We start from the raw sequence: 8,179 nt of genomic DNA, 5'->3' as shown, positions 1-8,179 counted from the left end.
TGCACGGGGTCCAGTGGATTATATAGTCAATGCTGCAGGTATGATTTTGCTTTAGGATTTGTCAGGCTGATCTGAGTTTGTGATCTCTGTGTGTGTCTCACCTGGGCAAAATGGACAAGCAGAAAAATCCCTGAGCCAGGAAACTGAGAGCAGAGCCAAATATCCCAAAATTCAAGGGAAAAAGCAGCAGGAGAGGTTGTTGGCTTGATATATGACAGATTTTAAGTGTGCATTTGAATACTGAATACATCATCCGTTCTTCCCTCTGTGTGTGTCCATTTACAATCCATCCATGCTTCCATCCATTCTGCCAGCACATATCTAATATATCAACCCTATTTCATACAATTAACCAAGAATGAAAAATAAAGCATGTGCTTCACTGACATGGATCCTGTCCTGTGAGCCCTGCTAGTCTAGGAGATGTGATAGATGTCCAGAAATAACTACAAAATAGGTAGCTACGCACTATGACATTCGTATGTGGAATCATTCCTTGGCTATGGGTGATTAGAAAATAGACTGGCATAGCTCTTCTATTGCAGAAAGGGAGTCATAAGGAAGTGATGTTTGAGGACACAGGTGAGAGGTCAGGAGGAAGCACTGAGGACACAGGTGAGAGGTCAGGAGGAGGCACTGAGGACACAGGTGAGAGGTCAGGAGGAGGCACTGAGGACACAGGTGAGTGGTGAGGAGGAGGCACTGAGGACACAGATGAGTGGTCAGGAGGAGGCACTGAGGACACAGGTGAGTGGTGAGGAGGAGGCACTGAGGACACAGATGAGTGGTCAGGAGGAGGCACTGAGGACACAGGTGAGTGGTGAGGAGGAGGCACTGAGGACACAGGTGAGAGGTCAGGAGGAAGCACTGAGGACACAGGTGTGAGGTCAGGAGGAGTCATACTTACGTGGATGGATGAGGGCTAGGAACTCCAGCGGGATGAAAGGGTGTAGATGACAGTCCCCACTGTGAAGGATCATAGCTACTCAGTGCCGTGGGAGCCCTCCTCGTCCTAGAATTAGAGCTGGGCTGATTCTCCTTCAGTCCACCCTATTTCCCTACGGCGCACACCTCTTCCATTCCAGGAAGTGTAGGGCTGGCTGTGTGAAGGCTGTGGCACTGTCTCAGCCAAGTTTGTTTAGACTGGGGCAAATGATGAGATCATATTGTTGAGGAAAACAGGTTTACAGAACGTGATCTATGAGAACTTCTGATACGGAAATGTCACAGCCAAGAGCAGCCACATCTGCCCATGAGCTTTCCTGTTGCTCATTGGGCATCCGGGGGAACTTGGCCATCCTGAGCACGGTTCAGAATGGAAGCCAGACCTTACGTGATCCTGAAACCACTGCCCAGTGGGGCTGAACCCCATCTCTGAAAGAACCACCAAATCCATGTTGGTGGCCTCCACCCCAATTCACATTCAGGCACACGATAGGTATAGAAACCCAGAAATGCACATTTTAGGTTTTTTTTTTTTTTTTTTAGATAGTCTCCCTCTGTCACCCAGGCTGGAGTGTAGTGGCATGATCTCGGCTCACTGCAACCTCCACCTGCTGGTGAAGCTTGAACCTGCCAAGTTGAAGCAATTCTCCTGCCTCAGCCTCCCGAGTAGCTGGGACTACATGCATACGCACATGAAGGCATAATGCCTCACATGTCACTATGCCAGGATTTTTGAATTTGTAGTAGAGACAGGTTTCACCATAATTTCCAGGCTGGTCTTGAACTCCTGACCACAGAGGATCCACCTGCCTCGACCTCCCAAGTGCTGGAATTAAAAGCGTGAGCTACTACACTTGGTCTTATATTCTTAATTGCATGAATATAATTGCATTATATTCTTAATTGCCCACTGTGATGTGGGCAGTGTTTGTGTAGAGGCCCCATTTCTGACTTGGGCAGTGGCTTCCTGTCAGATTGGACTCAGGAGAGGCTGCCCAGGCAGGTGGTGATCATGCTTAGAGGAACCACATGGCCAATATGTGAAGAAACTGCTGACACCGATCAGCAGCTACCTTGTTGGAAACAGAATGCTGAGTGCAGCTTGTGGCTTTCTCTCCCCAGATTCAATCCCACCTCAGGAAGTTGTATGGAAAATAAACATAGGCCATAAACAAACGTGTGCCATTTACCAATAACAAGTAGACTTATGAGTCAACACATGAAAATCAAGAAGGGTTATGGCCAGTATTCCCATAAGACCCTGAGTTTTCCATGTCAAAGAAAACCCTCCAATGTCACCATGTATGTTACCGTGATAACACATTATATGGGATGCTATTTCTTTATGTATCATACTTAGCTCAGTTATTCTTCCCTAAATAATAGATACTGTCTTTTTTGACCTCGATTTAATAGAATACCTCTGCACCTACAGATCTAAAAATTTCCCTCCATTTATTTACAATCATATTGGAAGTTGATTGGTGTCATGGTTTATCATTTATTTGGTTCAATTGTGTTGCCACATAATCTTGATGTATACATGCATATTATCCGTGTTCATTATTTGTCAAATTGACTTCTAATGTACTTGTCTACATGAATGACACGACTGTCAAGATTCCCGTGAATATGTCACCATACAAATGCACGCATTTTCCTCTAGGGCATAGAGTTCTGGGTCAGACCTGTGTGTCGCCTTCTTTAAAAAGACAATTCTAAAGTAGTACCCAAATTGACTGATGCAATCTAGGCTTCTATCATTAATCCGTAGGAGTTCTAAAGTATGTAGTTCTAACATACGTAATATTTCTTCCACAGTGGATAATCACCATTGTTTTCTTTTTGCCTCTAGGGAAAGTGAATTAAAATTTGTTACAAAATTTTATTGAAACGGTAGCACCGCACTGAAGTGTAAATGATCTTATTGTGACAATGCGCACATTGATGCTATCGGTGAGGTGCACTGCAGCTGGCTCATATTCACTTGCAAAAAACAATTCTATTCTCCACTTTCCAAATCAGCATTCAGGGCATTTACATGGCCACTTTGGAGTTGGCTATGAAGACAGTATTGACACCAAATAAAGAGGCAAATGCCACCAGTCAGAGCTTTTTAACTGTATTTTTTTCATAGAATTGGTTAGCTAGAGCACTATTCACAATAGCAAAGACTTGGAACCAACCCAAATGCCCATCAATGATAGACTGGATTAAGAAAATGTGGCACATATACACCATGGAATACTGTACAGCCATAAAAAAGGATGAGTTCATGTCCTTTGTAGGGACATGGATGAAGCTGGAAACCATAATTCTCAGCAAACTATCGCAAGGACAGAAAACCAAACACCGCATGTTCTCACTCATAGGTGGGAATTGAACAATGAGAACACATGGACACAGGAAGGGGAACATCACACACTGGAGCCTGTCGTGGGGTGGGGGGAGGGGGGAGGGATAGCATTAGCAGATGTACCTAATGTAAATGATGAGTTAACGGGTGCAGCACACCAACAAGCCACATGTATACATATGTAACAAACCTGCACGTTGTGCACATGTACCCTAGAACTTAAAGTATAATTTAAAAAAAAAAAAAAGAATTGGTTCGCTAGCACACCTCTGGGCTGGCCCTTTAAGTACAAGTTGACATTCAAATGTATGGAATTTCTGAAGAAACTATGCCAAGTGTCATCTGATGAAGAGAGAATAGTTTGAGGATTCTCAAGAGGGGAAAGTTTTAGCAAATTATTATGGACTTCTTAGTTCCAAACTTATTTTCACCCATTTACTCCATCATGTAAACCATATTCTGTGTCTTGAACTGACGAGACAGAGCTCAATAGCACAGATGAGGGAATATCTTAATGAAAAGTTAGTAAAAAATGAGGCCAGGTAAATAAATAAATAAAGCTAGAAAGGAGAGGTCATCATCATCTTTCTACAGTGAGGAGAATGGTGAGGGATGTTACCTGCTGAAGCTCCACTGTCCGTAATATGGCCTCCGTGTCTTACGCTGAAACCTGTGAATTTCCTCCAATGTTTGCTCTCGCTAAAAGCGTGGAGGCAGAATCCACAGCATCAGATGCAGAGTTCCAGGCAGTGGGAGGAGAGGGGAGGCAGGGGGAGGTAGAAATGAACTGGAGGTTTTGAAGGAGAAGAATGAAGAGAAGGTGCTGCTAATTATAGAACTAAGGAAGTCAGATGGAGGAAGTGTTTGGGAGGAACAAAACCACACACTCGGGCCCGGAGGGAGGCTCTGCTTTCTCTGAGGCCAGTTATCCATCTTATAAACACCTCCCCTGCCTGCTGCTTCTCCTGGGGTCATCCGTCCCGTGATAGCCCCATCGAGCGGCTCCTCCAGTGGACCAAGTCAGAGACTGGAGCAACCCTCAGTTCCTCACGCTCTTCTGCTCCACACACAGTGAACAAATCCAAACAGCTCTTTCCCCCAGTCCCTCCTCACCCACGTCCCCTGGCCCTTCCCCACAGTCCAAGCTCAGCTGGAGACTAAAGACATCTTGTCTGTGTCACCACATCAGCCTCCTCCCAGCCCCCTACTCCAGACCCTCACTCCTGCTGACGTCTATTAATTCTCATAGCCCCAAACTTACCTGTTTCTGGCCCTGATCAAAATCCTTCCACAGGTCTGCATCTTCCTGCAAATAAGATACAAGCCTTCCTGTTTGACGTTCGTATTGCTGATGACCAGGACTGAGCTAAACTCGACGGCCCCAGAAAACACAGCTCTTCCCTACAGAGCAAACTCAGCACAGAAAACCACCTGGCCCTCCCCAGACACACACACACACACCCTGAGATATTAACACATTTATAGGCCAGGCGCAGTGGCTCACGCCTGTAATCCCAGCACTTTGGGAGGCCAAGGTGGGTGGGTCACAAGGCCAGGAGTTCGAGACCAGCCTGGCCAATATGGTGAAACCCTGTCTCTACTAAAAAATAAATAAATAAATAAATACAAAAATTAGCCGGGTGTGGTGGTGGGTGACTGTAATCCCAGCTACTCGGGAGGCTGAGGCAGGAGAATCACTTGAACCCGGGAGCTGGAGCCTGCAGTGAGCCAAGATTGCGCCATTGCACTCCAATCTGGGCGACAGGGAAGACTCTGTCTCAAATATATATATAATGACCAAAGTATTGGCAAGGAGTGGCAGGTGTACACCATAGATGTTTGGGTAGGAGAAGTCCTGACTTGTTGAGAATCATCCTTTTCTACCCTATCCCCATCCCTTGTACTCTTTTCCTTTTTCTCTTCTCCATTGATGCTTTTGGTAGTGTTTCCATTTCTGTTCAACAGCTTTGTGACTCTTCCCTTAGGGAAGAACCTATAGAGTTCCCTACAGGACCTTTCTACTTGCCGTGTCCACAATGGAAGTCAATATCGCTGCTACCCTCTCCCCAAGTCTGCAGTGCCTCTTGGGTATCCCATCCTGGAAATCAGTTTACCATTCCCACAGTCATCTTCTTATTTTATTATTTTTTTTTTTGAGATGGTGTCTTGCTCTATTGCCCAGGCTGGAATGCGGTGGTAGGATCTTGGCTCACTGCAACCTCTGCCTCCCAGGTTCAAGTGATTCTTTTGCCTCAGCCTCCTGAGTAGCTGGGGTTACAGGCACCTGCCACTATGCTTGGCTAATTTTTGTATTTTTAGTAGAGATGGAGTTTGGCCATGTTGGCCAGGCTGGTCTCGAACTCCTGACCTCAGGTGATCCACCCGCCTCAGTCTCTGAAAGTGCTGGGATTACAGGCTTGAGCCACCATGCCCAGCCAAATCTCCCTCTCTTTTAAAAATTTATCTGGCCAGGCATGATGGCTCACACCTGTAACCCCAGCACTTTGGGAGGCCAAGGCAGGCAGATCACGAGGTCAGGAGATCGAGACCACCCTGGCCAATATGGTGAAACCCCATCTCTATTAAAAATACAAAAATTAGCTGGGCCTTGTGGTGCATGACTGTAATCCCAGCTACTCTGGAAGCTGAGGCAGGAGGATCACTTGAACCCAGGAGGTGGAGTTTGCAGTGAGCTGAGATCGCACCACGGTACTCCAGCCTGGGTGACAAAGCGAGACTTCGTCTCAGGAAAAAAAAAAAAACATGATCCACTTTTAATTGCTTTCTTTCCCTGAACACTCCTGGAGGTCTCTCCTATTGCCCCAGTGTTCAGCCTTTCCATGGTCAACAATGAAAATTTTAATTTAACCTATTAGGCTGAACCCCTCACTCCAGCAATTGAGAATAATTCTCCTCCTAAATCTTTCCCCTTGTTTGAGCCTGTAGCTCCTCATAGCTACTGATGCTTCCTGAATACACTGCTCTCTCATTTGAGGATGATCTCTACTCTTTCCTTCTCCTCTTTTCCTCTCTGGATCAATTGTCTATCTTTCTGGTACCATCTGAGGGGTTTTCATGGCCAAGGGGCTTTCCTTCACTCCTTCGGAAAAGATAAATTGGTATCTCTTTTGCGTTTCAGCAGCGCCTAAGCTTCTGGTAGCAGAGTCCTATCAGTGCATTGCAGATTTCTCTGTCAGAGTCTGTCAGGGGCAGGAGCTGAGTCTGACTCATTTCCACATCACCTGTTTCCTGTACAGGATGTGGCACATCAGAGTCCCGAGTCCCAGGAGATGTTGCTGAGTAAATATTTGGAAAAAACAAATGCCTGCATCCATCCAGGCTAAGTCTCTAAGCCTGAGATGGGGAGCCCAGAACTTTGGAAAGTAAATCAGGGAATATGTCAGATGTCCAAGGACCTTCAAGAAAATGTTAACAATGATTCATAAAAACAGGTATTATTACTGAGCAAAGTTTATCAGGCTCTGTCTGGCCACATAATAATGATAATATTATTATCATTTTTAGAGTAACATTATAGTAGCAATCACAATAGCCCACATTATTGAGGGAGACTAACACATTCAGAGTTTACTTTGCACGTCACATGTATTAACTATGTATTCTCCACCAAAACTCTATATAAAGTAGGTACTGGCATTGTCCTCATTTTATAAATGACAAAATTGAGTCATGTGGGTAATTTTTCCTAAATCTCATAGTTTTCAGAGACAAAGCAATTATCATATCCCAGCCTTCCTGGCTCCAGAGCCTTCCCTCCTAGCTAAACGGAGAGGCAGAATATAGTAATCCCTGATCATCCATCTTCCAAACATCCTTACAAAGAAGACAGCATTATTAGTGCCATTTTATGGAAAAGCAAAGTGAGTCTCAGACAGGTAATGTGACTCTCCCAAGCACATAGAGATAGCAAGGTCAGATTCAGGTTTTGAAAGCAGTTTGGTGTGATTTAATGCCTGTTGTCATGTGGCCATTACCCAATAGCTGGTATCTTGAAAGTCCGGGAAGAGATATTCTCAGCTAGATTGGAGAGAACCAACTCTTTCTGACACCCTGGATTATTCTAGTTGTCTTGATGAGTGTGGGAGCCCGCATTCTGAGCTTTTTATATATATATATACTTTAAGTTCTAGGGTACATGTGCACAACATGCAGGTTTGTTACATATGTATACATGTGCCATGTTGGTGTGCTGCACCCATTAACTCGTCATTTACATTAGGTATATCTCCTAATGCTATCCCTCCCCGCTCCCCTCACCCCACAACAGGCCATTCTACTTGCTTGCAGAATCCGTGGAATGTAAGGGTTATTTTTTTCCAAAAACATCGCCTTAACAACTGGCATCCTCTTTTTCCAATTTACCCTAATGCCTGAATATTGCCCTGAAAAAAATATTATTTATTAGCTTTTTCCAGGAAGACTCTATTTCAGAGTCCCAAGATGGGGACTCAGCATATGCAAATTATCAACTGAGACGACAATAGAGAAAGCTGTGTGGCCTCCTGGACGCTGGCCATGGTGCTGAAACTACAGAAAGGCACCAGCATCCCAGTCAGTACTGTAAACAGCAACCACAAGAACCACTCTCCTTGGACTGCATCCAAACAGGGGAAATAGGAAGGGTGTCTAGATACAGGGCCGGATATATTGGGAACATTCGGAATAGGAGTCAGAATTTAGCAAGAGGTGTAGATGATGTTCATATGAACTATGGAATCTTGACATCTGGATAAGGCCATTTTTTTTCTGCTGTACACCATAGTGGACAGAGAGAAAGCAAAAAGGGAATCACTCTGGCCTTGCCTTGTTAATAGAAAATAGTGTATTTTTTTTTTTTTTTGAGATGGAGTATCGCTC

This window comes from Pongo pygmaeus, chromosome 20 (assembly GCF_028885625.2).
Source record: "Pongo pygmaeus isolate AG05252 chromosome 20, NHGRI_mPonPyg2-v2.0_pri, whole genome shotgun sequence".
Taxonomy (NCBI): Eukaryota; Metazoa; Chordata; class Mammalia; order Primates; family Hominidae; genus Pongo; species Pongo pygmaeus.
Note: the sequence above shows the minus strand (reverse complement) of the source record.